General features: G+C 36.9%; 1 protein-coding gene across 5 annotated transcripts in view; it reads left to right on the forward strand.

The window, feature by feature from the left end:
- The window catches only part of LOC127432504 (autism susceptibility gene 2 protein homolog), a 472102-nt gene that overhangs the window by 140280 nt on the left and 310322 nt on the right, over positions 1–21500 (forward strand). The window lies entirely within an intron of this gene.

Genomic DNA, 21500 nt, shown 5'->3' on the forward strand with positions numbered 1-21500 from the left:
CATCGGTTATACAGTAATTAAGTGGTCATTGTGGAAGACAACCGTCCATTCATTTTTTAAATTGGTGTTTAGCATATAAAATTGCATAGATTGCAAAACCTTTTGAAGGGTAATGTGTCTTCATGATCTGCACTGTGAAATATAAACTGATCATGTTACCCACAGACCTGATGTATTACGCTGTACTGAAGGTCAAAGAGGGATGATCGTACCCTAATGGCTAAAGAGTTCAGTTGTCTACACAAAGGTTGCAGGGTTAATTCCTGTGTAGGGGCAACCTAGGAACTGGATAACTAATGCAGAAAATCCCACTCCTGCTGATTGTTCTACGATGACTGTTTCTGGACTTTTATATGCTGTAAATATTAGCTGTAGACTCATCATAATTTTTTTTTACAATTTTGAGATTATAAGCATCAGCCATTGATTGGTTTTGATTTTGCTATCATTTCATTGATTAAATCTTGCAAAAATTGGCATAATATCGGCTACCTTGCTCTCTAAATGACAACAATAGATATGTGCACAACATGTTTTCAAAAAAATGTATTGCTGGAAAAAGTTTACATTTTAAAGAAAGTAAATTTATTTAAATATTCCTAATATTGCTAAGTATAGAATCAGTTCAGTTAAATTCAAACTAAATTGCTTTGCCATTTACCATAATGTATTGTGTAGTGCTTGTATATTTTGTTTACTAAGATGTAAAGCAGTTCAGTTTGATGGTAATTTGTTACCAATTATAAAAAATAAAAAAAAAATTAGTGTTGTGCAGCTCTTTAATAGGGTAACTGACTGAAATACAACAAATAAATGGGCTAAATAATTATATTGCACAAAACTATCATACTCTTCAGAGACCTATAGTGCAAAAATTGCCTCCAAGAAGTAAGAATAAAAAATAAAAACTAGTCAACCATCCTGATCCATCCATATTGACTGACCACTAATTAAGTTCATCTTTGGATAAAACTTTATTAAATGATACGATGTGGATTATCTGTTGTTCAGAGGTGTGGAAACTTTTAATAAAAAACTGTAAAGTGGATTGCACACCGGATGAGAAGCACCACGCTGCATCGCATCACACGTAGGACAAAGCACGGGTATCACACATAGAACACTTTACATAAAGTCCTAAATAAATAAAATCCCAGTTGCTGTTTATTGTGCAACCAAAATCCCAACAATAACCATAAAACAAAAATATAAGACTTGGTCAGTAATGCAGTACTTTTAACTGCAAACAAGCCTGAAATACACCAGGACTCTTATTTTGAAAGGTTTGTGCTACCAACTTACACAAACAGATAAGGGTAACAAAACATTCTCTCTCATGTTAATCTTCATTGTATTACATTATAACCACTACAAAGTAAACATTGTAATATAGGATAATAAATATCGGATTAGCAGTTATTCATCAATAGTAGATCATCAGCGAGCTGGTAATAAAAACAGACTTTTTCCCTTTTCTCACACACCCCATTCCACCCCACTGCACATGGTAGCACCGCTTACCGGGGAAACTTGAGAAGCAATCTCAATAATGATGATCCGAATCTGTCGGAATGATGATCTAACTGTCAATGTTACTACATAACCAACCCACTAACGCGCACAGCATATCGCGGTCTTTGCTTACGATGAGGCGGGAGCCGTTCTTCCAATACAGATGAATGAGAAAAAGTGAGTAAAAAACAATATATACATTTTTTTAATCACAGTACACAAAACATAATGAATAAAGAACACCTACTCGAACTGTACATCTCAAGAAATCACTGGCTACACAAAAAAATATAAATAAACTCCAGCCACACAAAAGCTAATTTTCCAATATTCCTCCTCCTTTGAGTTTGGGTTAAGTGAAGAGGGTGTGGGGAGGAAAGCAAGGTATAACACACCTTATCTCCTTGTTGTTTTCTAATTGCTTCGATCGTTTCGTGTGAATGACAGATGGCTGGAGGGGTTGAAACTCATTTGGCTATTGGTCAAACTTAGTGCCCAGTCCTCACGCCAGTACATACATCAGCAGAGATACAACTATCTGTAACTAAAGGTTTTGGATTTTGCAAATAAACAATAGATCCAAAAAGCAACTTTCAGCACCGATAAATCGGTAAAACTGATATATCGGTCGACCTCTAGTACATTCATAGAAAACACTTGAACAACTTTAACAACAAAACCTCTTTGGGCTGTTCATTTTTAGAACCTTATAAAAAGGAATAATTATAATAATAAAACTATTGGTAGCTATAGGCTTTGAATTTTTCAGATAAAAGATAGACCCAAAAAGCAACTATCAGCACCGTTAAATCGGTAAAACCGATATATCGGTCAACCTCTAGTACATTCATAGAAGACACAAACAACTTTAACAACAAAACCTCTTTGGGCTGTTCATGTTTAGAACCTTATAAAAAGGAATGATAATAATAACAATAATAATAATAATAATAATAGTAAAATTATCTGTAACTATAGGCTTTGAATTTATCAGAAAAACGATAAATCCAAAAAGCAACTATCAGCACCGATAAATCAGTAAAACTGATATATCGGTCGACCTCTAGTACATTCATAGAAAACACTTGAACAACTTTAACAACAGAACCTCTTTGGGCCGTTCATTTTTAGAGCTTTATAAAAATGAATAATAATAATAATAAAACTATTGGTAGCTATAGGCTTTAAATTTTTCAGATAAACGATAGACCCAAAAAGCAACTATCAGTACCGATAAATCGGTAAAACCGATATATCGGTCAACCTCTAGTACATTCATAGAAAACACTTGAACAACTTCAACAACAAAACCTCTTTGGGCTGTTAATTTTTAGAACCTTAAAAAAAGAAATAATAATAATAATAATAATAATAATAAAACCATTGGTAGCTATAGGCTTTAAATGTTTCAGATAAACGATAGACCCAAAAAGCAGCTATCAGCACTGATAAATCAGTAAAACTGATATATCGGTCGACCTCTAGTACATTCATAGAAAACACTTGAACAGCTTTAACAACAAAACCTCTTTGGGCCATTCATTTTTAGAACCTTATAAAAAGGAATAATTATAATAATAAAACTATTGGTAGCTATAGGCTTTGAATTTTTCAGATAAAAGATAGACCCAAAAAGCAACTATCAGCACCGTTAAATCAGTAAAACTGATATATCGGTCGACCTCTAGTACATTCATAGAAGACACAAACAACTTTAACAACAAAACCTCTTTGGGCTGTTCATTTTTAGAACCTTATAAAAAGGAATGATAATAATAATAATAATAATAATAATAATAATAATAATAAAACTATCTGTAACTATAGGCTTTGAATTTTTCAGAAAAACGATAGATCCAAAAAGCAAATATCAGCACCGATAAATCAGTAAAACCGATATATCGGTCAACCTCTAGTACATTCATATAAAACACTGGTTTCAAGGAGACAGTTTCAAGGTTGTTCAGTTGATGTCTTGTATGAAAACTTATTGCTCATCACCAAAATAGGTGTGATCATTGAGAGCTGGATATATCTGTCAAACATCAGTGAATTGGGGAATATCAAACCTCAGTGACTGTCAGAGAGAGTTATGTGCTGTCCATTTTCCATGACAGTGTCAATCCCAAATAGCTGTGCTTAAGACATTGTCATTCACTTTGGCCTTCCTTTTTGTGAGACCTGCATCGCTCTCTCTCCCTCTCCCTGCTGCTTTCTCTACATCTTTCTCTCTCCTCCTCTCAGCCCAATGCTCAAGTGTGCTCTTGTGACTTGTGAAGTGATACAATTTAACACGGCACCTAACAGTGCTCATAACTCAATATGTGAGTGTTAGACTGACAGAGAGAGGGAAAGAGTTTGAAATGAAAGAGACATGGGGTTCATACTCTGGACAGGAGAACAGATGAGGGAAGGGAACCATGACAACCACCTGACTGCTCAGCTCCCTAGTGGGGAGAGCACTTTTGATTCAGACCATGAAATGAGTGCGAGAGGGTGAAGTGTAAAAATATTCACTTCACAGTTGATTAACAGAGCAATGGATGAGGAGACAGAGGAACTGAAATATTTGAGCAGCAATACAGACTAGTGAATGAATAATTGAGCTTTGAATGAGTCAGAGATGTGAGGTTTCAGTGTGTTCAGAGTTGCTGGATGCTATCCGGTGTGGGAATTTTGTCCGAGTATCTTTTCTTTTGCTAGATTTCCAATAATAGACTAATTTCATAGATGTGGTCAAGCTCCAAAAATGACAAATAAGCACCAATAAAGTAAGTCCATATGGCATGTGCACTGCACTGCATAATTATTTCTTAATCAATGTTGTCTTGTTTTCTACAAATAAGATAAATTTACTTAATCAAAAAGTAAATATTTTATTTTGATGTAATATTTTGATAACACTATACACTAAGGTTGTATTCGTTAATGATAGTTAACTACATTAATGAACTTACAATGAACAATACTTTTTTCAGCACGTATTAAGCTTGATTAAGGTTTATTTTAACATTTTAATAATACATTTTTAAAAATATTTTTTTTTATATGTTAGTCAGTGCACTATGAACGTAATATTATGAACTTGTTAATTTACATTAAATAAATAAATACTGTAAAAATATATTTTTCATTGTGAGTTCATGGTGCCTATTGCATTAGCTAATGTTAACAGATACAGTTGAAGTCAGAAGTTTACATACACTTAGGCTGAAGTCATTAAAACTTTTGAACCACTCCACAGATTTCATATTAGCTAACTATAGTTTTGGCAAGTCGTTTAAGACATCTACTTTGTGCATGACACAAGTAATTTTTCCAACAATTGTTTACAGACAGACTGTTTCACTTTTAATTGACTATATCACAATTCCAGTGGGTCAGAATTTTACATACACAAAGTTAACTGTGCCTTTAAGCAGCTTGGAAAATTCTTTAGACAATTAGCCTCTGATAGGCTAATTGGAGTCAATTGGAGGTGTATCTGTGAATGTATTTTACGCCCTGCCTTCAAACTCAGTGCCTCTTTCAAAAGAAATCAAACAAAACCTCAAAAAAAAAAAAAAAAAAAAAAAAAAAAAGTCTGGATCATCCTTGGGAGCAAAATGTTTGCATACCCTGGCTAAATTGTGAAATTTTGGCATTGATTTTGAAAATATGACTGATCATGCAAAAAAAACTGTCTTTTATTTAAGGATAGTGATCATATGAAGCCATTTATCATCACATAATTATTTTAAATCATAATGATAACAGAAATCACCCAAATGGCCTTGATCAAAAGTTTACATACCCTTGAATGTTTGGCCTTGTTACAGACACACAAGGTGACACACACAGGTTTAAATGGCAATTAAAGGTTAATTTCCCACACCTGTGGCTTTTTAAATTGCAATTAGTGTCTGTGTATAAATAGTCAATGAGTTTGTTAGATCTCACATGGATGCACTGAGCAGGCTTGATACTGAGCCATGGGGAACAGAAAAGAACTGTCAAAAGACCTGCGTAACAAGATAATGGAACTTAATAAAGATGCAAAAGGATATAAAAAGATATCCAAAGCATTGAAAATGGCAGTCAGTACTGTTCAATCACTTATTAAGAAGTGGAAAATTCGGGGATCTCTTGATACCAAGCCAAGGTCAGGTAGACCAAAAAAGATTTCAGCCACAACTGCCAGAAGAATTGCTCGGGATACAAAGAAAAACCCACAGGTAAATGGCTTAAGGACAACAAAGTCAAGGTATTGGAGTGATCATAAAGCCTTGACCACAATCCAAAAGAAAATTTGTGGGCGGAACTGAAAAAGCATGTGCGAGAAAGGAGGCCTACAAACCTGACTCAGTTACACCAGTTCTGTCTGGAGGAATGGGCCAAAATTCCAGCAACTTATTGTGAAAAGCTTGTGGAAGGCTACTCAAAAGGTTTGACCCAAGTTAAACAATTTAAAGGAAATGCTACCAAATACTAACAAAGTGTATGTAAACTTCTTACCAACTGGGAATGTGATGAAAGAAATAAAAGCTGAAATAAATAATTCTCTCTACTATTATCCTGGCATTTCACATTCTTAAAATAAAGTAGTGACCAAAGACAGGCAATGTTTTCTATGATTAAATGTCAGGACTTGAGAAAAACTGAGTTTAAATTTATTTGGCTAAGGTGTATGTAAACATCTGACTTCAACTGTATTCCCTTATTGTAAAGTGGTTTTGAATTATAATATTTAATCGTTTAATATTTATTATTTTTAATTACATTTATTTTTGTAACCCCATTATATGTTTTTATGGGGGTTTTTTAGCATACGTTTAACAGAATTTAGTTAGTTATATGCCAATGGATTAAGAAAAATGTTCTTCATTTTTAACTTAAATAAAAATTGTCTGCAAATAAGTATTTTTATCTTGCACAGTTTTGCTCATCAAGTATAAATTTATTTAGTTTTTAAGGATGTTTAGAAATGGTACTGCATGGGAAATAAGACAAAAATACTGACTAAGTATTTATTTATTTATTTATTTATTTGCATTATGTTTTCCAAGACATCTGAAGCCAAACAATAGTTTTTTGTTGAACAGGATGAATTATTATTTTATTTTTTTCACTGTTGTCCTCCTCTGTCACTCTCAAATCTCATTGGTATCTCAGCATATTTAAACATGCTGTGCTGTGTTCTGTTATGACACACATGGACCAATGCAATTTTGCATCATTAATGTCAAACCTGGATCTGAAAAGCATCAGATTTGAAATATTAAATTGTATTAACATATGTTTTGTTTATGGTTTTTCATTTTTGAAGCTCAGGAGTTTGTTCATGATACATCATGATGGCGCCACGGATGGCCACCTCAGTGTGGAGCGCTCCTATTCTTTTGTTGTTTTTGTGTGTTCGTCCTGTGTTTAGTAATCTTTTTCCAGTCAGTTTTACCAGGGACGAACTGCTGAATATTTGGCAGCATATACCAGATAATCTTTTCCCAGTTTTTGAATATTCTGACATTTTGCTGGACATTTTAGTCGGAGTCGCAGCTATGCTGTTCAAGAGACGCAGGCGAGGGAGACGAGCAGGTGCGCTGGTCAAGCTTCATCGGCATGGCTTTCGAAGAGCGCTGCCGACCATTCATCTAGTGAATCTCCGCTCTCTTCCAAACAAAACGGATGAACTACATCTCCTCACCTGTACAAACAAGGACTTTTAAACCTCTGCTGCCTTGTGCTTCACAGAAACCTGGCTTAGTGAAGCAATTCCGGACAGCGCAGTACACCTGCCGGGTTTTCAGCTGTTCAGAGCGGATCACATCGTGGATTTAACGGGGAAAACAAGAGGCAGTGGAACATGCTTTTACATCAATGAAAGTTGGTGTACAGATGTAACAACGTTAAATAAGATGTGCTGTCCTAATTTGGAAGCGCTCTTTATTAACTGTAAGCCTTTCTACGTGCCATGGGAGTTTTATTCGTTTATTCTGGTGAGTGTTTATATCGTGCCAAACGCATGCTAACGACCCTGCATCAGTGTGGAGTGGCATGAAACAACTTACGAATCACAGGACTCCTGCCCCCAACCCTGTGGTGGACCAACAACTGGCTGACGACCTGAATGTGTTCTACCATAGATTTGAAAGGCCCAATCTCACACCCCACACCCACTTTGACCTTCACTTCACACAAACACCAACACCTCCTGCAACCCCCCTCCTCCCTCCTCCTGCTACTCAACCTGCACTTAAGATCTGTGAAGAGGAGGTGTGCCATGTCTTCCAGAAACAAAAGACAAGGAAAGCACAGGACCCAGATGGGGTTTCACCCGCGTGTCTTAGATCCTGTGCTGACTAGCTGGCCATCTTCACACTGATTTTCAATAGATCACTGGAGCAGTGTGAAGTCCCATGCTGCTTCAAAAGCTCAGTCATCATTCCTGTCCCAAATAAACCAAAAATCACAGGACTTAATGACTACAGACCTGTCGCCCTGACGTCTGTGGTCATGAAATAATTTGAGAGACAGGTTTTGGCCCACCTGAAGGACATCACTGGACCCTTTCTAGATCCCCTTCAATTTGCTTATCGAGCAAACAGGTTTGTGGAGGATGCAGTCAACATGGGATTGCATCATATCCTGCAACATCTGGACAGACCAGGGACATATGCAAGGATCCTTTTTGTGGACTTCAGTTCGGCTTTCAACACCATCATCCCAGCTATTCTCCAGACTAAACTACACCAGCTCTCTGTTCCCACGTCTATCTGTCAGTGGATTACCAGCTTTCTGACAGACAGGCTGCAGCTTGTGAGACAGGGAAAATTCACTTCCAGCACCTGTACAATCAACACCGGTGCCCCCCAGGAATGTGTGCTCTCCCCACTACTCTTCTCCCTCTACACCAATGACTGCATTGCCAAGGACCCCTCTGTCAAGCTCCTGAAGTTTGCAGACGACACCACTGTCATCGGCCTCATCGAAGATGATGATGATTCTGCATATAGAAGGGAGGTTAAACAGCTGGCTGTCTGGTGCAGTCAAAACAACCTGGAGCTGAACACGCTCAAAACGGCTGAGGAAAATGGCTCAAAATGGTCAAAACGGCTGAGGAAAAAGGCTGGAAAAATCACTCTGGACCCCACTCATCCTGCCCACTACATTTTTGAACTGTTGCCTTCTGGCCGACGCTTCAGGGCTCTGAGCACCAGAACCGTCAGGCGCAGGAACAGTTTTTTCCCTTAGGCTATCCATCTCATGAACATTTAAAACTGCCCCACTGAGCAATAATTATGTGCAATTCACAGCCTAGTATTTTTATACTTATCCAACACATCCAACCTCTTCTGCCATTACATTCCCTTGCACTGTATATAACAGCTTTGTATTTAGTTTTGCACTACGCATGTGTGTATGTATGTATGTGTGTGTCTGTGTGTGTATATGTGTATATATGTGTGTGTGTGTGTGTGTGTGTGTGTGTGTGTGTGTATGTATGTATGTATGTGTATATATATATATATATATATATATATATATATATATATATATATATATATATATATATGTTGTCTTATTGTGTATTCAATATATACTCTATTTTCTATTCAAATTTTTTTCTTTATTTTTTTTATTATTATCTATGTCTTGTTGCTGTTTTGTATTGTTGTGCACTTTGAAGCTCCTGTCACCAAGACAAATTCCTTGTATGTGTTATCGTACTTGGCAATAAGGCTGATTCTGATTCATTCATTTTACAGGGGGCAGTGGTAGCTCAGCAGTTAAGGCTCTGGGTTACTGATCAGAAGGTCAGGGGTTCAAGCCCCAGCACCGCCAAGATGCCACTGTTGGGCCCTTGAGCAAGGCCCTTGACCCTATCTGCTCCAGGGGCGCCATATCATGGCTGACCCTGCACTCTGACCCCAGCCTAGCTGGGATATGTGAAAAAAGAAGAATTTCACTGTATATGTGCAAATGTATAATGTGTGATAAATAAAGAAAATTAATTAATTAAATTAATTTTTAGAAACTGACTCTGAAATATATTCATGTTTCATCTATACTGTGAATTTTTCTCCATTATTTTTGTAGTTGTGCCCTTTGTATACATCAAACTCTCATTGCTTCAGAATGTTCAGATCAAAATTGTTTGACTGATGGCAGTCCTTCAGGCTCTGTTCTGAAAACAGAGAAACTATACAGCTGCAGGCTTAGACCTTTTAACCTGAGGGCCACTAATGTCCCCCCTTCTGTCATGCATAGGTGAAAGACAGGCTCTGCTGTATATGCAAAAGAGAAGACATAGTAGAACTATTTCCTTTCCTTTAAACAAATGGAAAAACAAAATGATTTTGCTGATTTAGTTGTGGGCTGGAAAATAGTGAATTGTAAACGGCGCTCACAGAGAAACATGCAGAGATAATTTTAGTGATTATGGCCTTGTATTCTACCCCAGCTCTATGAACAGCTCATTGCTCTGCTGCTGATAGAAGCAGTGTTGGGCTGGTTTAATCATGTTGGGTGGTCTGCTTCTAATAAAGGTGCTTTCTGTCCGGGTGGTAGCTTTGATTTGAAGGCCACACTCTGTGTGTCTATGGGTGTGTTGGCATGCATGTGTAATAGCATGTTTGTGCGAATGCATTTGTTTGTTTTACAAAAAGTAGAATCTGTGCTTGCCTTTTTGTGGTATGAATTTCAGTCTCTCTCATTCCTACCGTGGATGTTTAATTAGCAGGATTGGGAAAAGGGAGTCTTTATTCTCTGACAGTTTCTTTTGTAGTTGCTGGATTGCATTTTGAGATTGCGTTTTTGTTTGTAAACAATTTGTGTAGTCATTCATATGGGTCAATATCCTGTGGCCTTCTAAAAAGCCAAAATAGTGAGTCTTTAACAGAAGTCGAACAATAATGGGTTTTGCTGAAGACGATAATAGTTAGGATGGAGGAAAAAGTGATTTCAATTGGTCAGTTTTTTTAAACTCTTAAATTAACATAGGCACCATGAACAAAGTTGCATTTTGTAGATTTATTTCACATGCGATTTGTTTTACATTTTCCTCTTACATTCCAGGTGTTTTTCAACCCAAAATAATAAAAAAAAAGACTTCAAAAGTATTAATTGAATAATTCTCTCAAAAATGGAAATTCTGTAATTGTTAAGTCATAATTAATGTTGCTCCAAACCCATGACTATTTTTCTTTTTCTTTTGTGAAACACAAAAGGTGAATTTTTAAAAAGTATTCACTGCGTTTATTTGACATATAATGAAAGTGAATAGTGACACCTGTCTGTCAAAAAATCAATATATAACCATAGTAATCAAAAGAGTTTGTGCACTTTATTTCTAGTGATACGATCACTTTTTGTTAAGAACAGATTGAACTTTAAGTCGTTATTCACTCTCAAATCAAACCATGAATAAACTCTTTTAATTAAATTGGGCAGCTATGTTGAAAACATTAAACCACACCCTTTGTGTTCTACTGAAGAGTCATATAGATTTGTATCAATCTGCAAATGCCACAGACTTGGAGAGTCCAAATTTATTTATTATTAGACAATGAAGTGGTAAAATGTGGCTTACAGACTTACTAAACCTTCTTTTGAAAAAGGATACACAGAGGCTTTGTGGCTCTAACAGTGTCATTGTGATTAATTCATCAACTCTGTTTGGGTCATTGCAAGGGGATAAATGGAAAATCCACAAAACTCCAGATGTTTCAGTGCTTTTAAACACTGTACATCTTTCTGTCAAACAAATATCTGGAACAACTGGGGTAAAAAGCTTATCAATTAAAAGCAGGTTTGATTGTTCACATTATTTCATGTTCTCATAGGTATTTGTTTTATATCATTTATGATAAATTTTGATCATTCTATGATGATTTGTATGTGCTGTACCAGCACTGGGTTCAAATATTGGGAGTGTGAGTGTGTGTGCGTATGTGCACATGCTCTGTCTGCCTGGTTTGAGAAAATATCCTCATTCATTCAAGGCCACCCAACTATCTGATCGAACAGTCTAATATTAAGCAAATACCACCTGCAATTAGGACAGAGAGAAAGATGGTAGTATAGTCTACTTCTATCGATGTACTCACAGGAATGTCGTTGCGGCAAAGGTTTCTACAGTATCCCTCTGTAATGTCTTTCCACACTCATTTTATGCGGTTGATCAACTGTACCTTTTCTGGACAAATTCAGCACTGACTTTCACTACCACTGGAAAATTATATAAAAAGAAACAGAATAATCTCTATGTGGATCAAATGCTTTAAGACTGCAAGCTGCAATGTAAGAACCAACAAATTGCCCTGTAGAATTGTGGATTTTGGGTGATTAATGAGGACTTGTATTCTGAGAAGATCTAGGAACAGTGAAGAAACGTTTAGTTGTCACCATTAAACTTGTGTTTCTTGCACCTTTTCACATGACAGAATGAAATGAAACCCCTCAATACATATGTAAAGGCTCAGTCAAATGGCAAGCTGGTTTAATCATGTAAATTCTCAGATTTTTTTCTTTTTTTTCTTTTTTCTTTCTTTCTTTTCTAAGTTGATTGTTTATGAAAGCATTAGCCAATCATTCAAATGTAATGTAAATGTGATGTATTTTATTAGGCTGCTAAAGTTAACATTTACATTAACTTTTGTGACGGTTAAATGTTAAATGCCTTTAAATGTATTTTTCTAATTTGACTTTACAGCATTCATTCTGTTCTGTGTTGTCAACATAAGAGTATGAACACAAGTATATGTGTTCAAAACATAGTTTTTCAGTAAATGAAGACCTTTTAACTGATAATTTATAAATCAATCATTTGTAAATTAAAGGTGCTATAAGTGATTTTGTCATGGAAAAGTATGAAAAAATGTTCCTACTCCCTTAAAGATATTAATGAGATAAGTGTCCTGAGATATCTCAACGGTCTCTGTGACAGCTGTAGACTTTGTAAACGGCAAATAAAATGTGTCCCCTAACCACGGACATTGATGCTTTTCACCTGTCAATCATTTTGCTCATTCTCATAGTGTTGTATTTGAAGCAGATCATTGAGACTATGATTCATAATGTTTGTCAGTTGAGGTCTCTATTGTGCCACTGTTGAATTTGACAGCTACAGGAACAAACAATGCTGCTCTTTTGCTCGGTTCTGGTCTCAAAATTAACTTTGGAGGGTGGGGTTTTGGAATGAAGGGGCATGGCTAATTCAATGTCACAGTCACTTGGAAGCTTCAGAATGCTATACACTTACAGCACCTTTAATGAATCAATATATTATTTTTAAATCCAGATGGAATGTTTAACAAAAATACAATTTGCATCATTTGTGTGGCTGAATTCGATGATCATCAAAGCTTAATAAATATGAAATGTTGCCTACAACCAAATGCAATGATATTGAGAAGGTCGCTGACTGCTGAAACAAATCTGTTACGTATGATTTTGTTTTCTTTCATTTTAAGAGGATCTGAATGCATTTAATCTGAATGCACTTTTTGAAAAGAGAAAAAATCTATATATATTTAGAGGCAAGTTTAGGAAATGTAAAATTTGAGATTGTTAACAAACATAAAAAATATATGAGATTAATAGCTGTTCATTCAATAATCTTTATAGTAATGTGCTTTCTTTTAGCATTCTGTAACTTTTTAGGAAAGTTAGAGTGTGATGAAGAGATGAAAAGAGAGAGAGAGAGAGAGAGAGAGAGAGAGAGAGAAAGTGTGAGATTGTATTAAAGAAAAGCAGCCATCTGTGTGAGTGAGTTGCAAACAGCTGCTCGAGAGGATGCAAGATGTCTGTACAGAGACTGACAAGATGGGCGATGACAGGAAACAGATTTCCTCTCGTTTTTTCCCACTGTGAGCAAGGCGAGCGGGCAGCCCGTGTGCTGTGATGCCTCCCCAGCCTCCAGATGTTGCTGTCCTCCAGTGTGTGTGTGTGTCACAGAAACATTACACACTTGCACCCACCCAACACACACTCATTTACATAGTTTATCATCAGTTTTCATGTTTATGTCTTGAGAATATGAGCCTGTTTTGCACTTTCTGCTGTGCAGATGTTCTTTTCACATGGACTTTCTGCAATAAAGCTGTTTACCAGAACCAGAAAATAAAGACCCGCTTAGTTTCAGATTTCTGCACATATCTGTCTGGCTCTGAAGAGAATCAAACTGACCCAGGAATAGCAATCAGTCTAATTCATTTCAGTCAGTCAGTGATTTGATTCATTTGAGTCAACACTCCAAACTGTCCTTTAAAAAGTTATCTTGAAAATCTTAAAAAGGCATGGAAATTTGTATAGTCAAGATCATTTTTTTGTAGTTATGCTAAGCTCTAAAATATTTAATTGGCTAGATTTTGTTCCTTTTTGGGGGGGTGTGGTGGGGGGGGGGGTATTTTTTTCCCCTTTTTCACCCAATTTGGAATGCCCAATTCCCAGTGCGCTTTTAAATCCTCGTGGTCGCGTAGTGATTCGCCTCAATCCAGGTGGTGGAGGATGAATCCCAGCTGCCTCAGCGTCTGAGACCATCAACCCGCACATCTTATCACGTGGCTTGTTGAGCACGTTGCCATGGAGACATAGCGTGTGTGGAGGCTTCACGCCATCCACCGCGGCATCCGCGCTCAACTCACCACACGCCCCACAGAGAACGAACCACATTATAGCGACCACGAGGAGGTTACCCCATGTGACTCTACCCTCTCTGGGCCAATTTGGTTGCTAAGGAGACCTGGCTGGAGTCACTCAGCATGCCCTGGGATTCAGACTAGCGAACTCCAGGGGTGGTAGCCAGCGTCTTTTACCACTGAACTACCCAGGCTCCTAGATTTTGTTCCTTGGATCTTTGTTAGTGTAATCGTTATTAAATCATTTTTGAAATCATTATTTAAAATCATGAAAGATTGGAAAAGTCATAGAAAAGTCATGGAAATTAATTGGTTAAAAGGTGTGGAAGACCTGTTTGTAGTGACAAATGTTGTAGTTGCATACTGCATTACATATCGTGCAAATGAGGAGCGATCAGATTTTTAAAGATATGGCGAGACGTTCAGTCCTTCAATAACTTTAGAGCGACAGCAGTAGGAATGCCCACTAGTGACTTGGCAGGACAGAGACTAGTGACATCCAGCAATAAAGTAGCTGCATGTGTGTACTTTACAGGGCTTTAGTTTTATATAGACATTCTGGCTATGTTTCCAAATCCTAGTGAGCCAACTACCTAGCCAGAATTATTGGGAATCACAGGTGCCCTCTGCAACTAATGCACAAAAATGCTCTCCAGACAGGCTGCTCACTGGGTTTTGAAATACAGTTTGGTCTTACTTTGACCATTTCAGAAAGCCGTCCTCCTTTGGCAGCGCTGCAGTTTTTTTCTTTTCCATTCTCTCTTCCCTTCCTCCTCCTCTTTCCCTTCATCTCTTTTTTCCTCCTCTCCCTCTCTCGACGTGATGAGAGAAAGATGCCTGGCAGCTGCTGAGGCAATGAAATGTCACCCTGTTGTCGCGGCGACACGATAGCGAATGGGAGAAGCTGTCATCTCCCTTGTTTTTTGATTGACAGGCTGCCTAGGTGATTTAAACTCTGTGGAGAAAAGGCCTGGCAAGACAGAGCTGTCACTTTACTCGGCCCACAGAGTCTGTAATGTGTGTGTGTGCACGAGGGAACTATGTAAGAGGAAAATTATATGGGATAGATAGAAGTAGAGCATTTTGAGGCTCAAATTCATGTGCACTACCTGTTAGGCCACAGCCCTGCAGTATAAATATTGGATAAGTTCACATACAGTGGCCCCAAAATGTATTTAGACACTTCAGTCGCACTTAAGTAATTGGAAAAACATTCTCGAAGTTATGTGAAATTAGTTCAGAGAAAAGGTCTAGCATCATGTGTTTGCAGATGCCACTTGGTTTGATATTTGATATCTAATGCAATATCATTCATCATTTTAAAGTGTACTCCAAATGCGTTTTGGGGCCACTACATCTCACCATAAAGTGTTGTGTTGTACAGTATATACAGTACATCCCGCTAGTACAAAATACATTAACATCTCAATTTACACAAACTCTTAAGTGTGTATGCGCTTTGAAGAAACTAAAGGGTGTCAGTCTTCATACCCTACATGTTTTATTAATTATGGGAGCTGCAAGACCCTCTGTCTCCCTGTGATCATTAATGCATGCACTAGATAACGTATTTACATGTTCTCATGAATTATTCATGTCCAGAGAGGAAGATTAGGACCCTCAACCCAAAGGCTCTTGTTCAGTGTGTGTGTGTGTGTGTGTGTGTGTGTGTGTGTGTGTGAATACAGTATGTGTGTGAGAACAGTACCTGTTATAATGCTGTGCTGGCCGATTTCATGTTTTAGTTGAAACTGTGTTGTTGCCGAGTATCAGTATTCATATTATATTTACACCAAGCAGAGCATTTACAGGAAAATCTGGATTTATGTTCACAATTACTCTAGGAGTATGTGCCCTATTTTTCACCTACAGTATAAGGCCCTGCCCCTATCTTTAATTACATTTCTGTTGCAATTTTAGTGTGCTTCTTTGACATGACAAAAAAAAAAAAAAAAAAAAACTGTACTTTTTAAATTTTTTTTTTGTTTCCAAACATCTGAATCAGCTAGATGAAGTGCCTTCCCATGTGGAAAGTTTCATAAGATAATTCTCAAAAAAATTCAGCTGAAATAATTTTACCAGGGTGTGATGTGAATAGATGAGCTGTTACGGGGACTGTAAGACTATACAAAAGTAATTCAGTTAATTAATTTAAAAAATCTTCATTGACTTTACATGAAACTTTATGCTTTATTTTTGCTTTAAAAAATCTTTATCTGCTCTCTCTCTAATTCTTGAGTCTGCCGTAACAGGGCTTTCTCCAGTTTGGCAACAGTGTGCTGTAACCCCTCAAATGACTAATTAGGATTGATTTGGTTACGGTTTATTTATTCAAGCAGTTTTAAACAGAAGTGCTGTTCAGCTCATGGAGGGTCATTATTCCACCTTGGAATGTCTGTACGGTATGTGGCTGCATTCTAATCATAGCACGTTTGCATGTTAAATAGATTGCTAGGTATGCTATTTCCAGTATATTTTTAAAGCATGCATTTGCGCATGCTTTTTGGGATAATGTTACAACCTGATGGACATTACGTGACAGTGGCAACGTTTTTGAAAATACATGCTTCATTACTCATTTGGCTGCAGTTTCCCAGTGAAATGTTCAGCGGGGGGCGCCAAAATTGAGTGATATGGTGTCATAATCAGACTAGCTTTTTTAAGGGGAATAATAGATGAAGGTTTTAACGAGTAAAACATACCTCCCTAACCTAAAACTTTAACTTAAATGTAAGCAATAGTGTTTTAAAAGCAAATGAGAGGTGAACAAAACAGACCTAAACCTGACCGATAGTGTCCTAAACGCAAATCAAGGTTTAACAAATCAGACATCCTTACGCTAAACCAACATCTAAACCTAACCGAAAACGTGGAAAAAGGAAATGCAACATCGAAAGCTAATTTTCTGAAGCAAGCACGTGTTGCTTCCATGACACTTTTGTCTCACGTGTTGGCTTCTGTGTTTGGCTGGGCTCGAACCATGAACTTTCGAGTTCAGAGTCCAAAACTCTATCAGTTTTTTATTTAATTTATTTTTTTATGATGCATAGTAAATAGTAAAAGTGTTTCATTGTCATAACCTAGCAGAGTGTGAGTAATAGAGAGAAAAAAGTTTATAATAAAAAGTGTTTATAAAGTCATAATCAGCCATTGTTGTCGTGATTTGTGTGAAAGTGAATAAAACGCACAGTTGTTGTATCACTTCTAGTGTTAATTTCACCAGGAAACTGTGACAAAACGTAGAATGCTGCACGTAAAAGTCAGTTTGCAAAAATGTAGTTATAGTAACGTTCATGTAAGACTAGGTTGCAGCAAATATAAATATATGGAGTTTGGGATGGTTCTCTTTTTACTTATCCAGTTAGACAAAATAGAAAGGAGAAAGCTTGATAAATCATAAAATTGTAAAAACATAAATGTTTAAAGAAGGAATGTTCTGTGTTATACATACAACTTAAACTGTATCGATAGCATCTGTAGCCAAGAATTTTCTTTTTGACTGTAAAAATTTAGAAAAAACAAACGTTATCTACTATGAATGTTTATGCGGCAAATGTATGACAATTGACTTCTGTTGTAAGTGCTTAACTGTCAACTTATTTTTAGTTTGATTTTACAAGTGGAGGACCAAGTCAAAATTATTTTCTATGGTGATCAAAAGCATGCAACAGAGATGGTCAGACGGGTTTTTATTTTTTATTTTTTATTATTTAATGAAAAAATTATTTAAGTAATAATGCATTTTAAGCTAATAAATTGCAGTTCTTGCATGCAAGTGCAAATCGTATGTCATTATTTTGATACAATATATCCCAATACTGGCATACACTTTCACTGTATGTACTTTCCAGTCACCAGTGAAGTACATATTTATGGGCGTATCCGAGAGAATATGTGTGCAAGAGAAAAAAAGTCTCTTTAGTAGCTGTCTGTGTGGTCATTCAAATGCAGCTTTGAAGTTTTGGACACTAAGGAACCTGGAGAGCTGATCTGTATTACAGTCGAACAGACGCCCAAACGTCTGTCTATGATATACGTACAGTGTGTGTGGTGGTGTGCGCCTGACTGTGTGTATATTGCATCCTTCCATGTTTGTTTTGAAGTGTGATGGTGCGTGTGTGTGCCTGTCTCCTTCTCTCTCTCTCTCTCTCTCATAACACGCTCCAGCAACACAGAGCAAAACAAAGGAAATGCTTTGCATGATGCCAGGCCTTGATTGGCGCTCTCTGTTTATGCGGGCCCCACCCCCCCAGGGAATTATCTGCCAAAGCGCCTACACTGCTCTGGTTTTAATAATAGTTATCTAAAATCGCACAAATTAGCCTGCAGCTATACAAGAAGATGAGAGAGCATGGGGAGGAAGTAGAGGGCGGGAGAGCAAAGGAAGCAGAGAAGGAGGATAAAGGAGGAAATGAGCTCTGTAAGGTCTGCTGTCCTCTAGGACTAGCTGAACTGTATAGGCTATTCATACAGTAGTGGCCAAAAATATTGGCACCCTTTGTAAATATGCACAAAGGAGGCCTTGAAAAAGAAAATCTGCATTGTTTAGCCTTTTGATCTTTAATTTAAAAAAAATGCAAAATAATCTAACCTTTAATGAAGTAAAACAATTGAAATGGGGGAAAAATCTCATTATTAAATAAAGATTTTTCTCCAAAATGCATTGGCCGTAATTACTGGCACCCTTTTATTCAATACCTTTTGCAACCTCCCTTTACAAAGATAACAGCTCTGAGTCTTCTCTTATAATGCCTAATGAGGTTGGAGAACACATTGCAAGGGATCTGAGATCATTCCTCCATACAGAATCTCTCCAGATCCTTCAAATTCAGAGGTCCATGTTGGTGGACTCTCCTCTTCAGTTCACCCCACAAATTTTCTATTGTAGGTCATGGACTGGGATGGCCATGGTCAATGAACCATTTTTGTGTTGATTTTGATGTTTGTTTTGGGTCATTGTCCTGCTGGAAGATCCAACCAGGGCCCAATTTAAGCTTTCTGGCAGAGGCAGAAAGGTTTTAATTTTTTAACTGTTGGTATTTGATAGAGTCCATAATGCCATGTATCCGAACAAGATGTCCAGGACCTCTGGCAGAAAAACAGCCCCACAACATTCAAGATGCAGCACCACATTTAACCGTGGGCATTGGGGACTTCTTCATCTCTTTGTGCGCCAAACCCATCTCTGGTGTTTGCTGCCAAAAATCTCTTTTATTGTTTCGTCTGACCATAGAACCCAGTTGCATTTGAAGTTCCAGTAGTCTATGGCAAACTGAAGATGCTTGAGTTTGCTGTTGGATGAGAGCAGAGACTTTTTTTATTTTTCTTGAAACCCTCCCAAACAACTTGTGGTGATGTAGGTGATGTCTGATATTTTTTTTGAGACTTTCTGACCCTAAGACCCAACTAATTTCTGCAATTCTCCAGCTGTGATCCTTGGAGATTCTTTGGCCACTTGAACCATCCTCCTCACTGTGCGTGGAGACAATATAGACAATCGTCCTTTTCCAGGCCAATTGTTAACATCTCCAGTTGATTGGAACTTGTTAATTATTGCCCTGATGATGGAAATGGGCATTTTCAGTGCTTTGGCTATTTTCTCATAGCCACTTCCCATTTTGTGAAGCTCAACAACCTTTTGCCGCACATCAGAACTATATTCTTTAGTCTAACCCACTGTGATTGATGATAAAGGGAATTTGGCCTGTGTGTTACCTCATATTTATACCCCTGTGAAACAGGAAGTCATGGCTGAACAATTTCATGTTCCTAGTCACCCAGGTGCACTAAAAAATGTAAAATATGAATGAGAATATACTACAGATATATTTTACTCATAAGAACTTCTAGGAGTGCCAATAATTGTGGCCAACGTGTTTTCTAGAAAAATATTTATGTAATACTGAGATATTTCCCCTCTTTCCATTGTTTTGCTTCAGTTAAAGGTTTTTTTTGAATGAAAGATCAAAAGGATAAACAATGCAGATTTGTTTTTTTTTTCACAGCCTTATTTGATCATATTTACCAAGGGTGCCAATATTTTTGGCCACTACTGTATTCAGCTATTCATCAATATCACTAATGAGCCTTGAATGGAACTTTTTGCCATTTTAAAATTGAAATTCTATAATGAAACATTGAGAGTTGTGGCTTAAAGGAATGTTCCAGGTTCAATACAAGTTAAGCTCAGTCGACAGCATTTGTGCTCATCCCTTCTTTTCTTAAAAAAAAAAAAAAAAGAATTTTATAAAAGCGCTTAAGTATCATGTATTATCTGAGCTGTAAAATTGTTTAATTCACCGTTTTTACAGTCGTTTTAGGATTTAAGGGTTTGTTGACATCGCCATGAAAACGAAGATGTAAAATTGGCTATAACTGTACACAGAAAAGGTTACTAAGTGATTTGATCACTAAAATCATGTTTGCATGCATATTGTTTACATCTTGTGGCTAAACTTTTGAAACCGTATTTTATTTTTAACAAAAAAATTGGCCCCATTCACTTCCATTGTAAGTGCCTCACTGTAACCCAGATTTGTGCTTTTTTTTAAAGAAAAGGACGGACATCGAAATTATTTTTTGTGGTAATCAGTATTATGCCACAAATGCTGTCGGTTGAGCATAACTTGTATTGAACCCGGAACATTCCTTTAATTTCGTTGTGTCGTTGCTTAATTTATGTGTTGTTGCTTAATTTGTTTGTGTTGTGGCTTAATTTAGTTGTGTTGTGGTTTAAAGCTGAAGTATGTCATTTCTGTTCCACTAGTGCCACCAAACAGAATTGCAAAAATAAACGTTGTTTTCAAAACAGCTTTCTGAATTGGCCCCCCATCTGCCGTTAGTCAAACAAAGAGATACTCCCACCCCCAACTCACGCCACTGGTTGAGCAACGTTGTTGGGGCAGGTCTAAGCGGGTCGCTCTAAACAAACACAATTTCAAAGCGCCAGAGAGAAAGGATACTTGCAAGAACTTGAAGATACCTCAGAAATTCAATGTAAGGCTACCCCCCCCCCCCAGGTATTTATTTCAGGTATTTATTTATTTATTTATTGAACTTTTGTCCCCACAAGGATGGTAAAACTAAATAATGTCTAGATGAAAATCTAAAAATGTTTTTTTTTTTTTTTCCAAGGGTCAGGTTTAGGGGTAGGAGTATGTTAGGTACACTGTAAAAAAAATAAATAAATAAATTAAAAAAAAAATTATCCAGCTGTGGTTGCCAGATTAATTATGTCAAAATATTTAGTTTAAAAGTTTAAAACTGTTGTAATTTACATGATCATGCTGTCGCTGTTAAAAAATAAATAAATCTGTTAAATTTACAGTAAAAAAATAAATAAAAAAAATAAAATAAAAAATGTTTTAAACT

This window comes from Myxocyprinus asiaticus, chromosome 42 (genome assembly GCF_019703515.2).
Source record: "Myxocyprinus asiaticus isolate MX2 ecotype Aquarium Trade chromosome 42, UBuf_Myxa_2, whole genome shotgun sequence".
Lineage (NCBI taxonomy): Eukaryota > Metazoa > Chordata > Actinopteri > Cypriniformes > Catostomidae > Myxocyprinus > Myxocyprinus asiaticus.